Source organism: Meles meles, chromosome 10, assembly GCF_922984935.1.
Source record: "Meles meles chromosome 10, mMelMel3.1 paternal haplotype, whole genome shotgun sequence".
Lineage (NCBI taxonomy): Eukaryota > Metazoa > Chordata > Mammalia > Carnivora > Mustelidae > Meles > Meles meles.
The window spans coordinates 81,266,508-81,292,382 of record NC_060075.1 but is presented as its reverse complement, the minus strand read 5'-3'; the positions used below and the strand labels follow the sequence as shown (position 1 = coordinate 81,292,382).

The following is a 25,875-nucleotide window of genomic DNA, read 5'->3' as shown; positions in this document are numbered from 1 at the left end:
AGGAACATGAGTCAGGCTGCTATCTGAATTCTTTGTCTCCTCAATTGTAATTCTAATTGCCCAAACAGATGTCTACTTAAAAATTAATTAAAAGTAAAATATACCACATCATGGGTATAATAAAAATATTGTAAAATATAACAGTCAGTGTCTCTCTAGATAAAAGGCAAATTCTATCTAAGCCCATATCAAAGGAACAGAGAATAGTCATTTGAAACTAAAATACTCTGAGCTGAATTGAAGAAAATTAGATATTTTACATTTCCTTTGTTTTCTTTCTTGAGAGGGTCTCTGAGTTGGGTATAAATAGCATGTGAGTGTAAGTGTAATCATTATTTAAATAAAAGCAAGAGCAGCCTCATTAACATGGTCAAGGGTAGAAGAGCCCGCCAGCCCTGCATACCAGAAGCAGAAGTCCACTGAATGACCCTTGTGTGTGAGGCATGTGTCCAATTCCATGATACAACACATGGCATCAATGGTCTTGACCCCAACTTCCATTTCTCTGTGTGTCATCCAGTGCCGTCATCAAGTTCTCTGTTTTTTAGGCTCCAAACTTTACATTTTCGGGGCGCCTGGGTGGCTCAGTGGGTTAAAGCCTCTGCCTTTGGCTCAGGTCATGATCCCAGGGTCCTGGGATTGAGCCCCACATCGGGCTCTCTGCTCCGCAGGGAGCCTGCTTCCTCCTCTCTCTCTGCCTGCCTCTCTACCTAGTTGTGATTTATCTCTGTCAAATTAATAAAATATTTAAAAAAAAATCTTTACATTTTCTTTGACATCTCACATCACCCCTATTCTCCCCTGTTGAGAGTTTTATTGTAATTCCCACCATTTAATTCCCTTAATTTTCAATCTCTTGGCACTGCTCTGAAGATCCCTGTACCAAAACCCTGTATGAATGCATTAGCTTTCTAGAACAACTACATTTTTCTGCCCCAATTACCACTCTTTCCAAACTTTCACATATATTACTGCTAGATTAATAGTCCCAAATTCCTAATAAAAGGTCACATTTTCTACATTGTATTTAAGTACCATTTGGCAGATTCTCATCTAACTAGTTTACATGCATTGTGTAATTTAAACCTTGTAACAATCTAGCTTAATTTTCATGATTTTCATTTCGCAGAAGAAGAAGTGTCATAAAAGAAATGTGAAAGCTTTCTATGGTAGAGCCAGGTATCTGACTCCAAAGCTACATCTCATAATCATCACCGTACTGTTTTTCATGTAAATTAACAACATGCATCAATGCCCATTACCCATGAAACTAAACCCAAATGCTTTCAACCTGGAACTCAAATCCGCTGTTTTTAATTCCAGAAAATAAATGGATAACACCCACCACCGTACTTTTCCTGTCATTTAGAATGCCATTTTCTGCCACCTATCCAAGTGTGATTTATCATTCAAGCTGATCTCAGGCTCTGCCCCTTCCATGAAGTGTCCAGACTCCCCAAGTTACTGCAATATCTCCCTCTTTTAAACTTCTTAAACATCTATTTCATTTTTGCACTTATAAAAAATGTCTTCTTATACTCGGGACATCTGACTTATTTCACTGTACTATGTGACATTTGTCTTACTGAGAGAAAATGAATTATTTAGGGATATAGACTTTGACTTCTCCCTTTTGCCTTCACAGCACATAGAATAATACTTTACATTAGGAAAGTGCTTTGTAGATGGTGTGCAAACTTACTAAGGGCTCTCCATTGGCCAGCTCCTACAATGAAGGGTAAGGAGGTGAATAGACATGCTCTCTGACATGCTTCCTTGCTGTGAAACAATTTTCAGTCTAGTTATGAGACAAGTAAGTATAATTTGTTGTATTTTTACAGACAGTCATCACAGTAAGATAGATGCTGACATGCACAAGAGACACTCGGGAGAGGGGCTGGTTAGTAAAATTATATTTCCACGTCATGGGAAAAAAGGGAGAAACAGGAGTCGGGAAGCATAGGTTACATACTCTGGGAGAAGTAAATAGACAAGCCTGATAAAAATGTTACATAGGAAATGAGACAGTAGAAATTAATAAAACAGTAGAGAAAGCAAAGCAGAAAGCACCCTGAACGGCAGCCTATGGATTTCGGATTCTCTTTGAAATGTAGTATGGTTCTGAATATCAACTAATAATGAACACAGTGTACCGCCATACAGAGTTGCTGGTAAGATGAAAGAAGAAAGTGTTCTTACAACACCTAGTATGGGGCCTGGAAAAACACAGATGTTCACCAAAGGATACCTTGTCATTGTTCACTGATGAGAGTTATGCTTTACACAGATAAATCTGCCACAGGACAGGGACAAAAAGAAAATAGCACAAGCTTGCAGTTAATGTGTCCCTGGAAGGAGACAGAGGCTCCAAGGCCCACTAAAAGTCAAATACATTTGTGGGGGCAAAAAAGCAAAGCAAAGCCCAAGTTCATCTGTCTCTCCTTGAAGGCCATGGACATGCATGTTCTCTCAGAGAGACATTAAAAAGAAGGGGAAAGAGTAAAAACAATTCATTCTAAGTAGTTCTTCCCTTTAAAGTCACTTATTAGTTTTCCTAAAATGAACAAGAAACTCCTGCAGGTGGGAAATTCTTTTGGCAATATAGACTACTACCCTGGGCCCCTTCCAGCATCTCAGACATGCATCTCCTTCACGGGAATCACGGGTGCATAGATTATCTCGGGCTAATCATCTTCACAAATGTGTGGTTTCAAGAAACAAGGTGCAAAATAACTGTTTTCAGCCCATTTTGAGCCATTTGGTTTTCCAGGTTTTGGAGGCAGACAGCACTGACTGCTTGAAAAGGTGCTCTCCCCTTCCATCCCAAAAGAGGCTTTCTGGAGCCAAAGCCCCCTGACTACCTGCTCTTTTTACTTTTCTGCTTTATTTCTGTAAATTCCTTTCTACATAATTCTCTTGCTACATTTATTCTCCTGTTACAATCCTCTTGCTTTTTAACTGAATAACTGAAAAACTTCTTTAAAAAATCTCCAAATTCTAAGAACATTAAATACACAATCATGTGTAGTTATTTTAAATATTATTTCACACAAAAGAGAACAAAGGACTAAGCCTATTAGGCCTAAATTCTTTTGCTATTGAAGAAGTTTGTCTTCATTTGGTTCAAAAACTCTCAAGAGAACATTTTTTGGAAATGCTGCTGAAACTAAGCAAAAATGGTAACTATTCCTGACTTTAAACTGTATCCTGAAGAGTCCCAAGAGAGAACTAAACTTTACTGTCCCATAAAATATCAATTTCTTTTCAAGTAAATTTTATTATTAAAACATATTATTTTGGGCGCCTGGGTGGCTCAGTGGGTTGGGCCGCTGCCTTCGGCTCAGGTCATGATCTCAGGGTCCTGGGATCGAGTCCCGCATCGGGCTCTCTGCTCAGCAGGGAGCCTGCTTCCCTCTCTCTCTCTCTCTCTGCCTGCCTCTCTACCAACTTGTGATCTCTCTCTGCCAAATAAATAAATAAAATCTTTAAAAAAAAATTAAAAAAAATAAAACATTATTTTAGATAAATCTGAAGATAAAATGAAGAAATAGCCGGAAGTAACAATTGTTTCTATTGGACAACTGAAAGAAATATAGAAGTAGGAAAGCTTTCATTATCTTTCCTGTGCCTCAGATAAATGAATACACACATGAAAATCAGGAAAGTGGTTACAACTGAATTTTGTTGAAAACAGGTCAGTCACAGTTACGATGAAATTTTGTTATCAGCAGTTATATCTAATGATGGCAAAAAAAATGAATTTAATAATCTCCCTGTGGCTGCTGTTCCATCCTATCTTCAGCAGACTATAATGGAGGATTCTGTTTCCTCATATGTATCCTGCCCGTGATACTCCTGTTTCTAGGACAGAACTAATGAAGGAAATGTTTTAGCGCTTAGATTTTCTTCTGAAGATTTCTGGCCTTCTCATGAATCAATACAATGTTCTAGTTCTTACTGCTCCCTCTCTGGGAAAAGTTGTTGCTAACCTAATGTCTTCCTGGTCTAGAGATCAGGAAATAAATTTTTGAAACTTTTAAAACCTCTAAGAGTCACTAATAGCTAATGTTAACACTATTCTGATTTTTACATTTATATCGATTTTTATATAATATTGGTTGTATTACATTCTAGTGCATACTCTTAACTTTTTTTTTTTTTGAAGATTTTATTTATTTATTTGAGAGAGAGAGGCAGTGAGAGAGAGCATGAGCATGGAGAAGGTCAGAGGGAGAAGCAGACTCCCCGTGGAGCTGGGAGCCCAATGCGGGACTCGATCCCGAGACTCCGGGATCATGACCTGAGACGAACGCAGTCGTCCAACCAACTGAGCCACCCAGGTGTCCCTACTCTTAACTTTTTATGTGCTGTATCTACCATACCATTTTCTCCATTTTAAAGGTCATGTTGTTTCGATTGCTCACTGAAGAATCTATTATACACGCATATGGGCATGTGTAAAATATAAGTTGAAGAAAAGGTCTCAGTACCAAAGACATGAGGCAATTTGGTCATCTGTATTTTCACATTCCATTTTAATTTACTGTTATTTCCAAAATGGTTAAATTTAGATTATTCTATTTTTCTTTGTGAGCATACCAACACATATGACTTTAAATATGTCAGGTTTCTAGTGGATGTGTATCACTGAAATGTCTGTTGAACTTAATAGGATTGGTAAATAACCAAATGTAGCTCGCTACATTTTCAGATATACAACATGTGTTCTGTCAAGAAGCCTCAACTCAACTGTGAGGAACCTTTGATGAGGCCGAAAGAAAAATGGAAATAATCTGGAACTTTAGGATATGAAATCTGGTTTGAATCACTGCTTTGAGATAAATGAGTATTCTGCACTTGGTTTTCCAATCTGTATAAAAATACCCACTTCACTGAGTGGCCCTAAGGATTACCGAGATTACATGTGAAAAGTGCCAGTAAACAGACTGGCTTTCCTAGCCCAAGGGCTTCTTTTTCTTGGTTTCTTACTCTTAATTTTATTTAGATGTGAGAAACTTTATCTGCAGTGTTTATCTATTTATATGGATTCATCTGGCTGCTTGAGGTGCTCCTCCAAATAAATTCCAAAGCAGGGAATTTGTCTTTTTCCTTCTCAACAAGAGTTTTTGGTTTTGTTTTTCCTTGTCTGTGTTCCTTCTCAACAAGAGTTTTTGGTTTTGTTTTTCCTTGTCTGTGTCTAGAGGCACATCTCTTGGATTTATTGTAAAAAAAAAAAAAAAAACAAAAAAAACAAAAAAAAAAAAAACAGAAAAAGAATAGAATAGCAAGAGGGTGTTTCTTCCGTCTCTTCGTTTGTTTTTACTCACCGAACCCCCTAGTTTTTGGCTGAAGCCAGAGCGAACGTGCTCACCGTAGGACCTCACTCCATACCAGCTGAACTGTCCTATCAAGCGGCCTGACTCCCTCATCACCACTCTGTTCAGCCTCCAACTTGCTCTGTGTTATTCATTATCGAAACCTGTACCTTTCTTTGTTGGACAAATTTTGTTTTATGTGTTCTTCTCTCAGTAAGATGCACCATATTTGTCCCTTCCTTCTGCTCTGAAGCAATGCAGCAGGAGGTTAGTCTATCACATTTAGATTAAAGGTTCCTACAATGAATTCCTCCTGTGCAAAGAAAGGTCAAAATAACCAATATGCAAGATTTATAAGAAACTCTTCTGGGGTAAACCTTACCTACTTTGTGTGCATATCTGAAACCAGGGAGGTACACCCCTTCTATGTTTACATAAACTACTTTTTGTTTACCTTTAGTTGCTTTTTTTCTTTTTTAAACAGATAATACAATGAGAGATAATATTTTATAGAGAACTTTATATAAAAATTGCTGGAAATTCTCCTCATAGCAGCGCTAGGTAATACATAAGTTCAAAATTTCATTTATTTAAGTTTTATTTATTTATGTAACCTCTAGATTGCATGTGGGACTCAAACTCATGACCCCTAGATCAAAAGTCACATGCTCTTCCATCTGAGCTATGACTCAAATACAAAATTTTAGAGTAAAACTAAAATTCAGCCAAATTTCCAGATAATATCCACATTCAACCAAAGGAAGGATTCCTTTAGGCCCTTTCAGGTGGAGAAAATGGCCTGACATCCAAGAGTTGTAGATAACAAGTCAAGGAGAAAGAAAATACATTAATGAGAACCTGTTACATAGCAAAATTATCACAGTTGAGGGGAAGGGGTGGGGGGGTTGGGTGAAATATGTGATGGGGATTAAGGAGTGCAGTTGTTCTGATGAGCACCAGGGGTTGTGTGGAAGTGTTGAATCACAGTACTGTACCCCTGAAAGTAACATAATACTGCATGTTAACTGGAATTACAATAAAAACTTAAAATTATTATAGCTGGATAATGAGGGTTAAAGGGTAAGTGGAGAAGAGCATTATTATTTAATGAAATATGAATTCTTTAAGAATTACTAGTTCATTTTCCTGGGACTCACTTTCTTCGCTACCAAATTAAGCTTTGCGCCAATTCCTGTTCAGCTACAACATTTTATAACTCTCAAATCTGATATCCAGATCTTACACATCTCCTGAGTTACAAAACATCTGTACTTTCTCCCTTTCTCTACATCTTTCCCCCCTGCTGTTGTTGCAAAGTCAAATTTATTTAAACCACTGATAAAGCTCTACCTGCAATCCTATCCCCAGTTTCCCTGGATAAGGATATCATAATTCTCAATTATCCACACCTGGAAATCCATAATTCATGAGTCTTCCTTTCCTTTTATCTTCAATATCAAATCAGCTGCAAAATTCATTTGAGATTTTTCACCTCTCTCGTTGTTGTCTATTGCCTTTGCATTTCCATTTCCACCATACTACTTCTGACTTTTATTGCTACGCACCTACACAACCTCTACAGTTCCAATTTAGTGGTCCTGCCACAGTGTCTCCATCATGCAGTGACAGACTGGAAATATCACTGGGGGGCAGGGACACAATTCTCACCTTTGAGCCCCATGGTGTGTGGAACAACATTTTAGAATTGAAGATGATAGCAATTAGCCCAAACTTCTGAAGAGGTCATAAATTCATCAAAATTACACTTATATTGAAATTATAGTTAAACTGAGAGTCATCACAAAATGGCAGAAAGCACATATTTTCCCTCCTTGTGAGGCATGGCTCACTCTTTTGAGAATTTACTAAGCATATTTTATGTGACAGATATGTGCTACATGTTAAGGAAAAAGAGATGACCATTTTCTGTCTTCATGAACTCACCCCTTAGAGGAGAGACAGAAATGTAAACAAAAATGTGTCACAATACACACAGACCAAAATTCTGCATTGGAAGAAAAATACACTGAATGCCTTGTAGTTAGCTTTTCCCCACTCGAATACCAAGGAAGAACATTTTTTTTTATTTTTTAAGGAAGAACATTTTTAATGCAAGGGTAGCTGCCCTATATCTTGTTGCTTAGCTGTAGGAATTTAATGAAACACATTAATTCTGAAATACCTAAGAAGCACACAGTAATACTGGAATGCAACTACAGATGCTGGGACATTATAACTTTGAAAGGTGAAATTTTTATTTTTAAATATAGTATAGATGAATTCTATATATAAAGAATATGAAATTCTTTAAAAAATAATTTCAATAATAAAAATGATTAGTTGAAATAATAATCATACCATCAAGTCATATATGGAGGTGATAAAATAAAGAAAACTTCCTGTGTCATTAAAACAAATCCATTTCAGGTCTTTGCTTCCAAACCTTTGACTATTAAATCTCAATACCATCCTGGTGGCATTAGATGTAGAAAATTAATTTAGCATATTATTAAATACAAATCAAACATATTTGAATTCCGGACAAATGACCCTAGGTTTCTTGAAAATGTCTAAGTAAGCATTTTATAACCATACAAAATGTCAAGGGAATTATTAAAATAATTTTCCTATTATATCCTTTGTAATGGTTGTACTATTTAATATATACACATTCATGTGTGACAAAGACAGAGATCACCAACAGATATCCTAACTAGAGTTGTCAACATCCTTAGGGTATTTCATGGGTAAAAACTGACCCTCTGTGTATATACAAAATTTAGTACCTCCTAAAACCTACGTGGAAAGGAATTTTGTTAACCAAGAAATGATTAGATACCTACCAGATCAATTACTATTGAACTTTAATAAGATGGAACTATCTTCTAAGAAAAGGGCTCAGCTATTCCCAGTTAAGTTTGGTGAACACTTCCACACCTAGAATGATGGCCAAAGAACCTAACAAAATGCCCACTGATCTGAGCTACATCAGCAATTAAAATTTTCTAAAAGAGCTTTTTTCACAGGCAAACTTGATGGAGCAATGCATTACCAATTTCTTTTCATTTAAGTGGTTAATGGTATAAGCTGATGAGGGGAAATTAGAGAAAGTGTCACTATTTGAAAATCGTAAGAACAACTAACAAAGGTGATGGTTCAGAAACAAAAGAAAACACCTATTTGGGGAAAGAGAATGTTTTTGATCAACCTAAGAAATTTCTAAAATGCACACTTCTCACAATTTGCCATTTGCCATTTCTGTGTTCACAGGAAAGACAGGAGACATATACGACCAATGAAAGAATAATTCTTTCATATTTTATGGCCTTAACTATAACCAAATACCCAGTGATTTACTCTAACAAAACAGAGATTTACTCTAAAAAAACAGAATACTGCCTAAAGAAATGAAGAGAGACAAAAGTCTACGTGCTCCCTAACGGAAAGATAAAATCAATCCAATAAACAGTTGAATAGATTGCATCTGAAACAGCTCATTGATCATGTCACCAAGTTGGTATTTTGAGCCCCTTAGAGGCCCTTACCAAAAACAGAGATATTTAATAGAATATACGCACTTGGAAAAGAGATTATTGAAAAAAATCAATATGCCATTCATTTTTCCATTAAAACTAAAAATCTTCTTCAAAAAGACATATAAAGATTGAAAGCTATCACCAAGTGGAGTACCAAGTAGTGTCAAAAGCTTTTCTGGGGGTGCGTGGGTGGCTCAGTGGGTTAAAGTCTCTGCCTTGGGCTCAGGTCATGATCCCAGGGTTCTGGGATCAAGCCCCACATCTGGCTCTCTGCTCAGCAGGGAGCCTGCTTCCTCCTCTCTCTCTGCCTGCGTCTCTGCCTACTTGTGATCTCTGTCTGTCAAATAAATAAATAAAATCTTAAAATAAATAAATAAATAAAATGTTAAAAAAAAAAAAAGCTTTTCTGGAATAAGAGTCAGAGTTTTAATGGCTAAACTTCTTGTGCTGTGCCAGCTGTTAACTTGATAGATTTATCAAACAGCCAATTAGGTTGTAAGGCGGTTGGTCCCTTTCTGAGCACCCTGATGATACTGGGTCTCACTTCAATTCCAGCAGGCCCCCACTAGTCGAGCTGGTCTTTTGCTTTACACTTTTACCCAAAGAAGCCTAAGCTTTAAACTAATACATTCTACATATTTTTTTTAACATGAAATGACTGCAGAAAAGATAATAAACCACAAAATACATACATTCTAAAACATGGCAAATGCTATTTCTGTCAAAAGTGAATTAAATGACACTGAGGATTGATAGTATCCAAGTAGTGTTTTGCTTTAACAAAATCATTGGGTTTTAATGCATTTTTTTAAACGCAGTACAGCAACACAGTAAGTTCCCATGGTATCTCTGTAATGCCAAGTTAAAATCTGGCATATCCAAAAAGAGTACTGGGAACTTATTCTGAAATATATGTGTGCAGGTATATCTGTATGTAAACTTTGGATGGAATATAATTAGGAGATTTTTAACAATTATAACTGTTAACACAAAAATATCCTAATTTATGGCCTCTAATTAAGCACATGTAGTATATATCCAAGGGATCTTCTCTGATAGGTTTGTTGTTTTTTTTTTTACGGTTTACAGAAAGATAAGAGTTAGATATGCAATACTGGTTTTAAAAAGGATGGTTAAAATTTCTTTTTAATAGAAAAACTTCTTTTTTCACTCTCAGATAATTTTGAATGCATCACAACCACAATTTTGCTATAAACATTAAAATGCAGACAGGAACTGAACTGAAAACTGATGTCTAGTAACAGTTGGTCTTAAAGACTCTCAAGGATGGGTGCCTGGGTGGCTCAGTGGGTTAAAGCATCTGCCTCCGGCTCAGGTCATGATCTCAGGGTCCTGGGATCGAGCCCTGCATCAGGCTCTCTGCTCAGCGGGGAGCCTGCTTCCTCCTCTCTCTCTGCCTGCCTTTCTAACTACTTGTGATCTCTCTCTCTCTCTCTGTCAAATAAATAAATAAATAAATAAATAAATAAATAAATAAATAAATAAAAAGACTCTCAAGGACTAGACTACCTCAGTGTGCCTCTCAAGCCACGTCTTAACTAGTTTCTCAGGCTTTTATAAAACTCATAGTTTTTCTAAGTCTCCTCTACAAGCTCATACTGAAGTATCTATAGATCATTATATTCTTATAATGTGTTCTTGCCATGCAGTTGATTTATCCAATGAATCCTCCAAAAGGTAAATGGTTGAGAAATTCACTTCTTAAAACCTTCATATTTGTTTCCTCTTCGATGTCATCTTCCTCTGGCCAAAAATAAGCAAAGTAAGTGAAAAAACCCCCTCTCTGATAGGTTTAATCCTCTGATCATCAGTGAATTAGAACTGTCTGGGGTACATATGAACTTCTTATGGGTAAGGAGCTATCTGATAATCAGCTCTTGAATCTGTGCCTATTCTAGATCTAATTTATAAATAAAATTAACACAGTTTAAATTTTACATGGTTACTGTCAGGATATTTTTGTGCAGTTTTGATACCTGGAACATGATATCCCGTTTTAATAAAAAGGTTAATTTTTTTTTTTAAACGGGGTTGGGGGAGATGGTATTTTTTTTTTTTTTTTTTTTTTTTTGGACAGAGATCACAAGTAGGGAGAGAGGCAGGCAGAGAGAGAGAGGAGGAGGAAGCAGGCTCCCTGCCAAGCAGAGAGCCCGATGCGGGGCTCGATCCCAGGACCCTGGGATCATGACCTGAGCGAAAGGCACAGGCTTTAACCCACTGAGCCACCCAGGCACCCCTAAAAAGGATAATTTTTTTTAAATTTTTTTTTAAGATTTTATTTTATTTATTTGACACAGAGAGAGATCAGAAGTAGGCAGAGAGGCAGGCAGAGAGAGAGGAGGAAGCAGGCTCCTTGCGGAGCAGAGAGCCCAATGCGGGGCTCGATCCCAGGACCCTGAGATCATGACCTGAGCCGAAGGCAGCGGCTTAATCCACTGAGCCACCCAGGCGCCCCAAAAGGATAATTTTTAAAGAACATCAATATAGGTGCATATGTGTATGTGTGAGTAAAATGCTAAGGATATCAAAAATATTCCTTTTGGATCAAAATATGACTATATTCTGCATCTAGGAGGCCAGTTTACAGAGTCCAATATATAAAGCACAGCAAAGAAATGGAATTTTATTTTTACATTAAGGGCCCTGCTATCATTTAATAATTGTTGCTTCACTCAGGCTCTGCTATTCTATTGATAGCATTTCTCTTTTCCAGCTTTTGTGACTGAAAGGGGCGAATGGAAGGAGGAAAGCCTGCCTCTCTTGTCATTAATAAGAAGAATCATTTCATCACCTTACACCTGTCAGAATGGCTAAAATCAACAGCATGAGAAACAACATGTGCTGGTGAGAATGTGGAGAAAGGGGAACCGTCTTGGTGTTGGGGGATGCAAACTAGTGCAGCCACTCTGGAAAACAGTATGGAGGTTCCTCAAAATTTAAAAATAGAACTATCCTGTGATTCAGCAATTGCCCTAGTAGGTATTTACCCAAAATACAAAATACAAAAAAAATACAAAAATTAGTATTTTTGTATTAGGGACACATGCACTTCAATGTCTATAAACAGCATGAGAAACAACACGTGCTGGTGATAATGTGGAGAAAGGGGAACCGTCTTGGTGTTGGGGGATGCAAACTAGTGCAGCCACTCTGGAAAACAGTATGGAGGTTCCTCAAAATTTAAAAATAGAACTATCCTGTGATTCAGCAATTGCCCTAGTAGGTATTTACCCAAAGAATACAAAAATACTAATTTTTGTATTAGGGACACATGCACTTCAATGTCTATAGGAGCAGTATCTACAATAGCCAAATTATGGAAACAACCAAGTGTCCATCAACTCATGAATGAATGAAGAAGTGTATATATGTATATACAATAGAATATTACTCACCATAAAAGGAATAAAATCTTGCCATTTGCCACGACAAGTGTGGAACTAGAGACCTCCACCAAGTTACACTAAGCAAAGTTAAGTCAGAGAGAGACACGTATCATACAACTTCACTCATATGTGGAATTTAAGAAACAAAACAAATGAACAAAGGTTAAAAAAAAGAGAGAGAGCAAGAGAAACAAACCAAAAAATATTCTTAAATGGAGAACAAACTGATGGTTTACCAGAGGAGAAGTGGGTGGAAGGATGGCTGAAATAAGTGATAGGGATTAAGGAGGGCACTTGTCATGATGAGCATGTGTTGTATGGAAGTACAGAATCAGTATGTTGTCACCTGAAACTAATATTACACTGTATGTTAACTAACTGGAATTTCAATAAAAACAAAAACAAAAACACCCCCAACAGCATTCATCTCAAAGGGGCTGGCATAAATTTATGAACACTTCCTAACTCTTCCTCTATGAATCAGCTACCTCTTTCCCTGGTTTCCTTCTTAATTCCTTGCTGTTACTGCTGTTGGGTTTGTAAGTGGTTTCACCAGCAAAAAAAGAAAAATAAATAGTAAGTAATAGTAATATTGTAAAGGAAGAAATCAGCTTCTATCAGATTTCATGTTATGTTTTATTTTCTAAACATTTTATTTATTTATGAAACAGAAAAGAGCACAAGCAGGGAAAGCAGCAGGCAGAGGGAGAAGCAGGATCCCCGATGAGCAAGGAGCCCGATGCGGGACTTGATCCCTGGACTCCGGGACCGTGACTTGAGCTGAAGGCAGACACTTAACTGAATGAGCCACCCAGTGCCCCACTCGTGCTAAGTTTTAAAAATGAAAACAACTGAAAACTCCAGCTACAGTTAAAAATGCTTAAGGAATAGATGCCTTCTTTGAGCAAAAAGCAACCAGGTCTAGATAAAGTTTCAATCAAATGAAGACAGTCATATGATTGTGCCAGAAGTTCTTCTTGTTGCATTCTGATTAAGTAGATTCCAGTTCCCTCAGAATCAAATCACAGCTGGTTTAATCTGCCCCATTTTTAATCTGCCCATTTTTTATATAAAGTCAAGAAAAGATCTGAAAACAGGATGATTTGGCTGAAGGAGAATATGACAAAATGAAATGCAGGAGATGCATCAGGGGCCAACGTCTGAGGTAGAAATAACAGCTGAGTCTAAGAATACAGGAGTTTAGAAGACTTCATGGGAGAGATCCAGATTATCCCAGCGAACTGATGGGAAGGGAGGACAGGGCAGAGCTAGCAGTCAGAGGTCAAGATCAGTGATTGCATGTTAAGGCAGTCCAATGAAGAGCCATTTCCAGCACTCAGGAGGACAGGAAAAATTGCTGTCTTGCCCTCTGAACTCCTGAGTCTTTCACAAGCTTCCTAATAAGGCCCACTAAGAGAAATAAATTTTTAATTTCTCAAATATAAACAGATAAATGGAAATTGAACCTATCGCTGCTATTCTATAATCAGCAAACATACATTATTAAAACATCAAAATGGTGACATTTGGCTGAGAAATTTGTTAGATACGGAAAGCACTCAAGCCTTACTTTCAAGGAGTTGTTTTCAAATAGAATTTTAGGTTCGTAGCTCTGAGCCAACTCTTATTTATTCCCAAAATAGCCTCAGTCAACCTTTATCAGTCTATTTTTTAACAGAAATGATGAAGATGTACTCCAAAAAGGAAAATCTTACTTTATAAAGTAGACTTTTTCTTGCAGTTTATATAAAACCACCTTATCTGGCCAGATAATTATGATTCAAGAGATACTCCAGATATTGCTAGCATTAATTGTTAATGCAAACCTATTTAGTAGAGCTTGGCATTTATAAATCAGTACCAGCAAAGTAAAAGATAAAAGCTTCTGGATACAGCTAACTTAAAGCCAATATATACTATTAATACCCCACACATAGGTAATACTAAGAAAAGCAATTTACTGAGATTCTCATCAGAATTATTTGAATCTAAGTCAAAAAGCAAAGGCAAAGTTAATACACAAACATAAACCAAATTATATGCCAAATGTCATTATTTTCACGGCCATTTGATATACTGTTGCTAATGGAGCCACCAATATTGGACAATATTTAGGGGACACAATAAAAGGCCGATTTCTGTTCAATTTGGTAGCATCGTAACAATACCAATAGAACCCACAGCTAATAAATTAAAAAAAACTGTCAACCACTCAACTAGTGCTAGCTTAAAAGCCACAAGGAAACTGTAGAATGGCTTATAAAAATAAGTCAGAAATTATTTTTATTCTTATTTCTAAAGCGGGTCAACTGAAATAAAAATAGAAGTGGTGATGAATAATCAGCTCTCATCTTCTCTTCCTGCCATTCAAGGGGCAGAAATAACTCTGACAGAACCATTGATGAAGAAGAAGGGGAAAAAAAAAAGAAAAAGTCCATTTTTAGCACTTCTCCCCAATTTCTGGTTTTCAAGTTTTTCTAACTGTGGTTTGAGGATAAATAACTAAATGGTCCCTGGAGGCCTTACACTTGGAAATGAATTCTCAAAAACCTGTTTCTACACATTTTTGGTAGGTGGCTGAAGTTGTTCCTCATTGGTTATAGAATGCATAGTACATTCTCAGGCTAAACAATATTATATGTTTAAGAGAGGATTTAATAGCTTTTTTACATTTAATGAATAAAGCAATGCCTAACTTTTCCTCAAAATATACTGATACACAGACGAGCTCAAAACTGTCAATCACAGAGGCTAATTTAAATATCTATTTTCTTGTGTAATTTGAATCATCTCTCTCATGTCATAAATCTTAACTCAATTCATCATTCTTCTTACGTTTATACCAGTAATATTTTTAATAAAGATTAAATATACCTTAGTCAACATACTTTTTAAATTCTTTTTTTAAATAAAGTGCTTTTTGATTTCTTAGAAATATATTGGAATTTCAAATACTGTGTTATTTTCATTATAGTGATTGTGCTTTCAAGTTTTAAAAGGGTAATTTGACAAAAGGGGGAAAAACTGATAAAGTTCCAACATTTTACAAGGCTGTATTCCTTTATCTGAACTAAAACCACACACACATAAATGAACTTTGGACTGCACACTTAGGACCCACAAGAAATCAATGTTTTCAAAGTACTCTGATGAACAAATATGGATTATATAATTAGTGAGGGGAAAAATTAATGTACATGTGCTTCATACAGGAATTTAACAATTTATTTGGCAAAATAAAGATGAACCTTATGACTGTATGGGTTTAGACAATCTACACAGTAGACTCTAAACAGGCCCAGCAACATATCATCATGCCACATCATATGAATAAAAATAGAGGGGGCTCAGTCGTTAAGGCTCAGGTCATGTTCCCAGGGCCCCGGGATCTAACCGTGCATCGGGCTCCCCGCTCTGCAGAAAGCCTGCTTCTCCCACTCTCACTGCCCCTGCTTGTGTTCCCTCTCTTGCTGTCTCTCTCTGTCAAATAAATAAATAAAATCTTTTTAAAAAAATGCAAAATGGCCAGACCTATATTAAAACATTTGAAAATTCCTAAATCCAACGATACCTTGAAATTTACACACTATGCAATTTTTGTTAAATTATACATATACCCTATATACTATACTTTAAAAAACTTATCTAACTTAGATTTACGATTTTCCTACAGTGTTATAACTTTTCTATTTTTCCTTTTTCCCTTATTTTTAAAAATCATCAACAATCAAGGATTTTCTATAGAAGAACAATGATTAACCTATGCAATGGAAAATAACACCACTCTCAACAATTACAGATCATTTATTTTTTAACCTCATAATAATATTTATATTTTATAGATGTTTCATATGTATAACATACATGAAAATTTGCTTTGTATTAAAAGAAGAGCTAAACAGATAACCCTTGATGAAAAGTCAAAATAATACCAAGTATTTCATTTTTCAAAATTGATTTACAGGATAAGTCAATTTTAATTAAAAAAAATACTTGAAATTTGGGAGAAAAAAGGATATCTGGAAAAGTAAGAAGGCAGACTTCTGAAAACTTGGGAAAGAAAGAATAATAAGGAGAGCCTGGTTCTTTGAGCTATAGAGTACATAAAACTACAATACTTTAAAAGCATTATGAAGAACAGTCAGGCTCCCCCAAAAGAACAAAATATCCAGAAACAATGTCAAAAAGTTCGATGCATTTAATGTATGACAAAGGACCTTCATAAATCACTGGAAAGAAATTATTATTTAAGAACAAATAGGGAGACAATCATCTATTTGAAAAAAATCGCTATAAACTTTACTTTTATACCCTATACACAATACAAAAGGTCAATGTTAAAAATGTTAAAAGTAAAAATGTTTATTAAGAAATATGTTTATCTTATGAAAAGCAACTTAAACAATAAAATACTAAATCACTATGACACTTATTTTCTTAACATAGAAAATATCTGTATATTTTAAAAGCAATATACAAAATCATATATGACCTCAACTTCATACCATAGGTATAAAAAGTGAGAAATACAATAAAAATCTTAATTATCTGTGGATATGGATAATATTATAAAGACAATATTATGAGGTTGTCTACATTGGATAGTATACCCAGAATTAATTGAGAGAATCTGTTTTCCCTGGCTCTTTGTTAACCTTTACCTCTGTGTGTTCCCTGATTTTTCCCAACCCGACAGGGAAACATTCCATATTTTCATGGATAAATTATAATCACCTTTGAAACAGTTGGATCCCACCATTCTAAGCAGATGGAAAATTAGCCCATCTGTTTCCTATTAGTGAATAGGTTGAAGAAAATGGTAGAAAGAAAAAGTAAGTGCTCTAAGTCTAGATGTAGAGAAGGCAGAAATTCTGTTCTATGTCATGATTTTAAGGTGCTAGTGATGATCCTACCCCCAGTATTGCCAGCATTTTCTTTAAATTCCACCATTAGTGATATATTGCACTGATACAAATCTTTCTCCCTTTTTTTTTTTTAAAGATTTTATTTATTTATTTGACAGAGATCACAAGTAGGCAGAGAGGCAGGCAGAGAGAGAGAGAGGGAGAAGCAGGCTCCCTGCTGAGCAGAGTCCACCCCCCTCCCCCTGGCCCACGATGTGGGGCACGATCCCAGGACCCTGGGATCATGACCTGAGCCGAAGGCAGAGGCTTTAACCCACTGAGCCACCCAGGCGCCCCAAATCTTTCTCCTTTAAACAAAAAAGATCTTCAGCAGCTAATACATTTAAATTTCATCAGTCATGTGTAAGAGGTGGGTGAATATAATATCCAAAATTCTTCTTGGGAGCAAATTGTGAAGAGGAATAAGGCAGGCTTAACATGAGAACACCGTACATGTGGGAAGAGAAGTCAGAGCAGCTATTAAGGGGAAAGATGAAAGCTGGAAGTAAACTATGAATATGAAGAGGATCTCTTCCAAATATTCATCTTTGTGAACTACAGATCCTGAAAATATAGAATACTGAAACTGTCTTTCATGACAGGAATTCGTCCTGAATTTTCAATTTATTTTCTTAATTTTCAATTGATACGAGGATAAATTTTATAAGCTTTGCTTTGGATACGCTTATAATTTTGGGATTTGAACTGGAGGTAGTAAGGAAGCACTCTAGAAGAAGATCAAAAATTGCTATATATTAATATTTTGAAACAGCTTCTTTAAGGCTGCAGGATAAAGAAACCTTGTAGCAAAAAACTATTCACATACAAATGAAATAATTCATTAAAATTCACAACTACATTACATTACATTTACTTTTATTCGGAACTCCAACTTAAAAGCACCTGTCTCATTCTGCCTATATTGTGGTTAGGCATGCTGGTAATTAATATTAACCAATAATTAAAGGCTAGATGTTATAACTGACCAGAATGAAACTGTATTTTCTCAAAACATCAGAGGCCCCATAAATGCTGCTATGTGAACTATATCAACAAATACTTCTGTTAATTTCAATGTTACCACTGAGTTAGAGTTACATTTATTTTCAAAGATACTATCATTCACACACACATGCGCGCGCGCACGTGCACACACTTTAAAACCAACTGAGAGTTTAAAAGATTCTCAAATGATCAATTTTGCAACATACCAGCACATTTCCAGTTAGCACCAGGAAGGTTTTGACTAGTTTTTGTTTTTTTTTTTTAAGATTTTATTTATTAACCTGGCAGAGAGAGATCACAAGTAGGCAGAGCAGCAGGCAGAGAAATAGAGGGGGACGTAGGCTCCCTGCCGAGCAGAGAGCCTGATGCAGGGCTCGATCTCGATTCCAGGACCTGGAGACCACAACCAGAGCCAAAGGAAGAGGCCCAACCTACCGAGCCACCCAGGCGCCCCAGGTTTTGACTAGTTTTAAACCTCCAACGACAATTCCACTTGTGTTAATAGCATGCAGAGATTTCTCTATTCCTCTATCAAAATGACACTTAGAGTTGCAAAGAATACTAAAATGGGATTTGAGGGACCAAACCAGACATTCCTCTTTGAATGTGATTCATTATAATTTATTTCTAATATACTTGCAAAATAAAATCATATGGTCCAAGAAGAGGAGAGAAAATCAGTGCGTCTTCCTTGCATATTTAACATAGTTGGTTCAAAGATCATGAAAATACATACTAACAATCATACATAGTTCGCATACACACCGCCCAGCTCAAATTTACATCAGCCATGTTACAATACCATTCTCATTATAGTCCTGCAACAGGTCAAGAAATGCATGCCATTTTAGAAGAGAAGTGACCCATGGAAGGCAACATGTGTTTTATAATTTTAGTTTACTTCTGGTCTAAGTGATTGGTCTAAGTAATTTATCCAATGCTTACTCTTTACCAAACACTGTGCTAAGATAATTTATTGTAGCATCTCCCAATTTAGGACCTACTGTCAAGTTAATTTTACAGGTGAGGCCACTGAGACACTGGGAATTTAAGTATTGGTCCAAGTATTTAAGTATTGGTCCAAAATTACATAACTAGTAAAAACCCATCAGGTTTCAAAATCAAAAGTCTGCCACCAATGCCTTCAGGCTCACAACATGCCTGAAACTGGACTAAGTGGTATGACACGCTTAATCTCCTTTATTTCAATAATTTTGTGCTCAGATTTCACAGTCACAAGAGTACTAGTATTTGGTAAATACTTGTTGGCTGAATTCCCATTAAGAGGTCCATTATCATTTTTCAAACTCTAATATTTGAAGAATTTGGTTTGCTTCAAAAAAAAATGGGGGGGGGGGGGAGACACCTGTGTAGCTCAGTCCGTAAGTGTCTGCCTGTGGCTCAGGTCATGGTCCTGGGTCCTGGGATCAAGCCCCACATCAGCTCCCTGCTGGGTGGGAAGCCTGCTTCTCCCTCTCCCACTACCCCTGCTTGTGTTCCCTCTCTCACTGTATCTCTCACTGTCAAATAAATAAAATCTTTAAAAAAAGAAAAAAAAAAAGACTAAAGAAAAGCCTGTCTTCTCAAATGGGGAACTTTCTGTAAAATGACTAAATTGAACTTTCTTTTCCATTATATGATACAAAAATAGTAAGTAAAAGGATAATCCTGTGGAATTTTTTTGGTAGCACTGTGGCCCAGACAAAATTTCAATCAAATGGTATAATACTATAATGAATTTGACATCAATATATTTGTTGAATGTGACCTGATAGGCAAATCACCTAAAGGGTAAAGTAAATATGACCTTAAAAATAATGCTATAATTATTTATATTTAATTAATCTGATGAAATCTGAGAGTTCTTACCAGGACACTTATGACATCACTACATATTAAACACAGGAAAAAATTCTTATTGGTGGCAAATTCAACAGTGCTAAGTGACTTTTGGAAAACAAGCCATTTCCAAAGACAGAGACCTACATTAGTACCTGACTGCTTTTGATTTAAATAGCAAAGAATGCATTATCTTATGATTATTTAATACAGCATTAATCTGGTCAGAATATTTTTTGATCCTGGCACAACTTGGTCAAAAGGGAATTTGACAATACTCATCAAAATATTTTCAAATACTCTGATCCAACTATTTTGCTGCTGGGAAGTTAGCCTTAGGAAATTAACAGGTATTTAACAGCTATATGTTCAAGGATACTCATCAAAATCTTATTTGTAAAAGTAATAATATGTCAAAGATGGAAATGCCCAGCATATGTATTTCCAGATATACAGAAGAGATAAAGTATGTGTACTCACAATATAAACTATGAAATAATGCTCAATATTAACTTTCTAATGAATATTTAATAGCCTAGGAAAATGGCATATATATAGCATTTACATATAAATGTAATTTATCTACAGGTTTTTTTTTAAAGATTTTTTTATTTTTATTTATTTATTTGACAGAGAGAGAGATCACAAGTAGACAGAGAGGCAGGCAGAGAGAGAGAGAGGGAAGCAGGCTCCCTGCCGAGCAGAGAGCCCGATGTGGGACTCAGTCCCAGGACCCTGAGATCATGACCTGAGCTGAAGGCAGTGGCTTAACTCACTGAGCCACCCAGGCGCCCCTACAGGTTTTAATAATAGGTAAATCTGGAATGCCTGGGTGGCTCAGCTGGTTGAATGACTACCTTCAGCTCACATCATGATCCTGGAGTCCCCAGATCTGATCGAATCCCACATCAGTCTCCCTGTTCAGCATGGGGTCTGCTTCCCCCTCTGACCTTCCCTCTCTCATGTTTTCTTTCACTGTCTCAAATAAATAAATAAAATCTTTTTTTAAAAATGGATGAGAAGACAAGCAAGACAGCAGAGGAGTAGCGGACTGAAATGACATCAGGTCACAGGAGTTCAGTTAGATAGTTATCAAACCATTCCAAACACCTGCAAACTCAACAGGAGATCAAAGAGAAGAAGAGCAGCAATTCTAGGAACAGAAAATTGACCACTTTCTGAAAAGTAGGATGTACGAAGAAGTGAATCCAAGGTGATGGGAAGATAGACCACAGGGAAGGGGCCGGCCACCAGCAAGTAGCAGAGCAGTGGAGCACAAAATCAGAACTTTTAGAAATCTGCTCCACTGAGGGATATCGATCCAGAGGTTAAGCGGAGGGTGGAACCCTTGCAGGGACACTGTGGTCTCAGGACCCACAGGTCACTGAAAGATAAAGGGTGTCTGAGTATGGCAGATCACATAGGTTTCAGAGCAGGGAAGCCAACTACAGAGACAGAGCCAAGGATTGAGGTCTCAGCTCGGGGTTGCCTCAAACTGTGATCTGCAGCACATTCAGGCCAGTGCTCTTTGAGCAGGGATCTCACAAGTGACAGATCTAGGGAGACTCACCTTCATCCTCTAGAGGCAAGAATCTTCTGGGTTTGGAGACACCAAACAGGGCTGAGCATCAGAGACAGAAACGCTCGATCACAGGCCAGGTGAGCACAGAGCGCAGCCGGAGAACAGGGAGACGGGAATGATTGACCACTTTTCTCTGAGAATGCACAGAGGAGTGTGGCCCCGAGCTCTCGGCTCCTCTGGGCTATAGACTGGGAGGCCGCCATTTTCATTCCCGTCCTCCAGAGCTCTATGGAACGTGTTCAGGTAACAAAAGCTCCTGAGAGCGAACTCGAGCAGATTTCTTAGCCTGGCCCCTGGCAAGGGTGGTGCAATTCCACATCAGGCAAAGACATTTGAGAATCACTACAACAGACCCCTCCCCAAGATTAGCAAGAACATACAGCCAAGACCAAGCTCACTGGACAAGGAGAACAGCAGAACTCTAGCGATAGGGGAAAACAATGCATGGAATTCATGGCTTTCTCCCCATGATCCTTTAGACTTGCAAAGTTAAAGTTTTTAATTTTATTTTTTTCTTATTCTTTTTTTTAAACTTTCCCTCTTTCCTCTTTTAACATTTCCTACCTAGTTTACCTTAACAGTACCTTTCAAAAAAAATCTTTTTAAATCTTCATTATTATACTCATACTTTATCCTTCATTGTATTTAACCTTATTTTTTATGTACATATAGGGTTTTTTTCTTCCAAAAATTTTGGGATACATTTTCTTCTAATAGATCAAAATATACCCTAAATCTAGCACAGGGCTTGTTCCAATCTCCAGTCTTTCTTTCTTTCTCCTTTATTTTTCCAACAAATTTAGCTTATCAATTCCTTTTATAGAATTTTTTTTAAATTTTCATCTTTACAATCATATTCCATCCCTTCATTGTATTTACCCTTATTTTTGTGTATATATATAAGTTTTTTGTTCTTTAAATTTTGGGGAGGTAGTTTATTCTAACAGACCAAAATACACCCAAAATCAAGTGGGTGGTTCTGTTCTAGTCACCAGTCTAATTTATTTATATATATATATATATATATATATATATAAATTTTATATATTATTTATATATAATATATAAATAAAAATTCATATATATAATTTTATATATTTATATATGTATATATATTTATATATACATATATATTTATATATTTACAAATATATTTATATATACATATTATATATGTATATATATATAAATTTTTATTTATATATTCTATATTATATATATTATATAAATACATATATATTTTTATATATGCATTAAATATATATGTATTATAAATACATATATTTATATATATGTATTAATATAATATATATAATATATAAATAAAAATTTTTATATATATATAAATATGTGTGTGTGTGTGTGTGTGTGTGTATACACACACACACACATACACTTTTTTTTCTTCTTACTCCCTTTCTTCTCCCCCTGGTTTGATGTCCCCTCTGATCTGGTTGGTGTACATTATCCTGGGGTCTTTGCCACTCTTTTAGTATTTTATTCTCTCATTCATATATTCTTATCTGGATAAAATGACAAGGCGGAAAAACTCACCACAAGAATAAGAACAAGAGGCAGCATCAATGGCTAGAGACCTAATCAACACAGACATGGGTAATATGTCAGATGTAGAGTTCAGACCGTCAATTCTCAAGGTGCTAGCTGGGCTCAAAAAAGGCATGGAGGATATTAGAGAAACCCTGTCTGGAGAAATAAAAGCCCTTTCTAGAGAAATAAAAGAACCAAAATCTAACCAAGTTGACATCAAAAACAGTATTAATGAGGTGTAATCAAGAATGGAGGCTCTTAGTGCGGCATAAATGAAGCAGAGGAGAGAATTAGTAATATAGAAGACCAAACAACAGGGAATAAAGAAGCTGAGCAAAAGAGAGACAAACAAGTACTGGACCACGGGAGAGAATTCGAGAGATAAGTGATACCCTAAGACAAAACAATATTAAAATAATTGGGATTCCAGAAGAAGAAGAAAGAGAGGGGCAGAAGGTATATTGGAGCAACTTATAGCAGAGAATTTCCCTAATATGGCAAAGGGAACAAGGATCAAAATCCAGGAGGCACAGAGAACCCCTCTCAAAATCAATAAAAATGGGTCCACAGCCCATCATCTAGTAGTAAAAATTATTGGTGTTAGTGACAAAGAGAAATCCTGAAAGCAGCTTGGGACAAGAAGTTTGTATCATAGAATGGTAGAAGTATTATATTGGCAACAGACTTATCCACAGAGACCTGGCAGGCCAGAAAGAACTGGCATGATATATGCAGAGCACGAAATGAGAAAAATATGCAGCCAACAATACTATATCCAGCTAGGCTATCATTGAAAATAGAAGGAGAGATAAAAAGCTCCCAGGACAAACAAAAATTAAAAGAATTTACAAACACCAAACCAGCCCTACAATATTGAGAGAGGTCCTCTAAGCAAGAGAGAGCCTAAAAGTAGTAGACCAGGAAGGAACAGAGACAACATACAGTAACAGTTACCTTACAGGCAATACAATGGCACTAAATTCATATCCTTCAACACTTACCCTGAATATAAATGGGCTAAATGCTCCAATCAAAAGACACAGGGTATCGAATGGATTAAAAAAAAAATCAATATGCTGTCTGCAAGAAAGTCATTTTAGACCCGAAGACACCTTCAAATTTAAAATGAGGGGGTGGAAAATAATTTAACATGCTAATGGACATTAAAAGAAAGCTGGGGTGGCAATCCTTATATCAGATCAATTAGATTTTAAGCCAAAGACTAAAATAAGAGATGAGGAAGGACACTATATCATACTCAAAGGGTTTGTCCAACAGGAGATCTAACAATTTTAAATATCTATGTCGCTAACATGGGAGCAGCCAACTATATAAAAAAAATAATAACAAAATCAAAGAAACACATTGACAATAACACAATAATAGTAGTGGACTTTAACACCCCACTTGCTGAATGGACAGACCATCCAAGCAAAAGATCAACAAGGAAATAAAGGCCTTAAATGACACACTGGACCAGATGGACATCACAGATATATTCAGAACATTTCATTCCCAAGCAACAGAATACACATTCTTGAGTACACATGGACCGTTCTCCAGAACAGATCACATCCTGGGTCACATACCAGGTCTCAACTGGTACCGAAAGACTGGGATCATTCCCTGTATATTTCAGACCACAATGCTCTGAAGCTAGAACTCAATCACAAGAGGAAAGTTAGAAAAAAACTCAAAATACCTGGAGGCTAAAGAGCATCCTACTAAAGAATAAATGGGTCAATCAGGAGATTAAAAAATTTTGAAAAAATTCATGGAAACAAATAAAAATGAAAATACAACAGTTCAAAATCTGTGGGACACAGCAAAGGCAGTCCTGAGAGGAAAGTATACAGCAATACAAGCCCTTCTCAAGAAACAAGAAAGGTCTCAAATACACAACCTAACCCTCCACCTAAAGAAGCTGGGGAAAGAACAGCAAAGAAAGCCTAACCCCAGCAGGAGAAGAGAAATAATAAAGATCAGAGCAGAAATCAATGAAATCAGAACCAAAAGAATAGTAGAACAAATTCATGAAAGTAGGAGCTGGTTCGTGGAAAGAATTAATAATATTGATAAACACCTGGCCAGACTGATCAAAAAAAAAAGAGAAAGGACCCAAATTAATAAATCATGAATGAAAGAGGAGAGATGAAAACAAACACCAAAGAAATACAAACAATTATAACAACATATTATGAGTGATTATAAGTCAGCAAATTTGACAGTCTGGAAGAAACAGACGCATTCCTAGAGACATAAAAACTACCAAAACTGAACCAGGAAGAAATAGAAAACCTGAACAGACCCATAACCAGTAAGGAGATTGAAGCAGTCATCAAAAATCTCCCAACAAACAAGAGCCCAGGGCCAGATGGCTTCCCAGGGGAATTCAACCAAACATTTAAAGAAGAATTAATTCCTATTCTCCTGAAACTGTTCCACAAAATAGAAATGGAAGAAAAACTTCCAAACTCATTTTATGAGGCCAGCATTACTCTGATCCTAAAACCAGACAAAGACTCCATTCAAAAAAGAGAATTACAGACCAATATCCTTGATGAACACAGATGCGAAAATTCTCACCAAAGTACTAGCCAATAGGATCCAACAGCACATTAAAAGGATTATTCACCACGACCAAGTGGAATTTATTCCTGGGCAGCAAGGTTGGTTCAACATCTGCAAATTGATCAATGTGACACAATACATTAATAAAAGAAAGAACAAGAACCATGT

At 36.4% G+C, this 25,875-nt stretch overlaps 1 protein-coding gene across 5 annotated transcripts in view; it reads right to left on the bottom strand.

The window, feature by feature from the left end:
* PCLO (piccolo presynaptic cytomatrix protein) overlaps positions 1-25,875 on the bottom strand; it is a 439,326-nt gene that overhangs the window by 332,502 nt on the left and 80,949 nt on the right. The gene's annotated exons all lie outside the window — the stretch shown is intronic.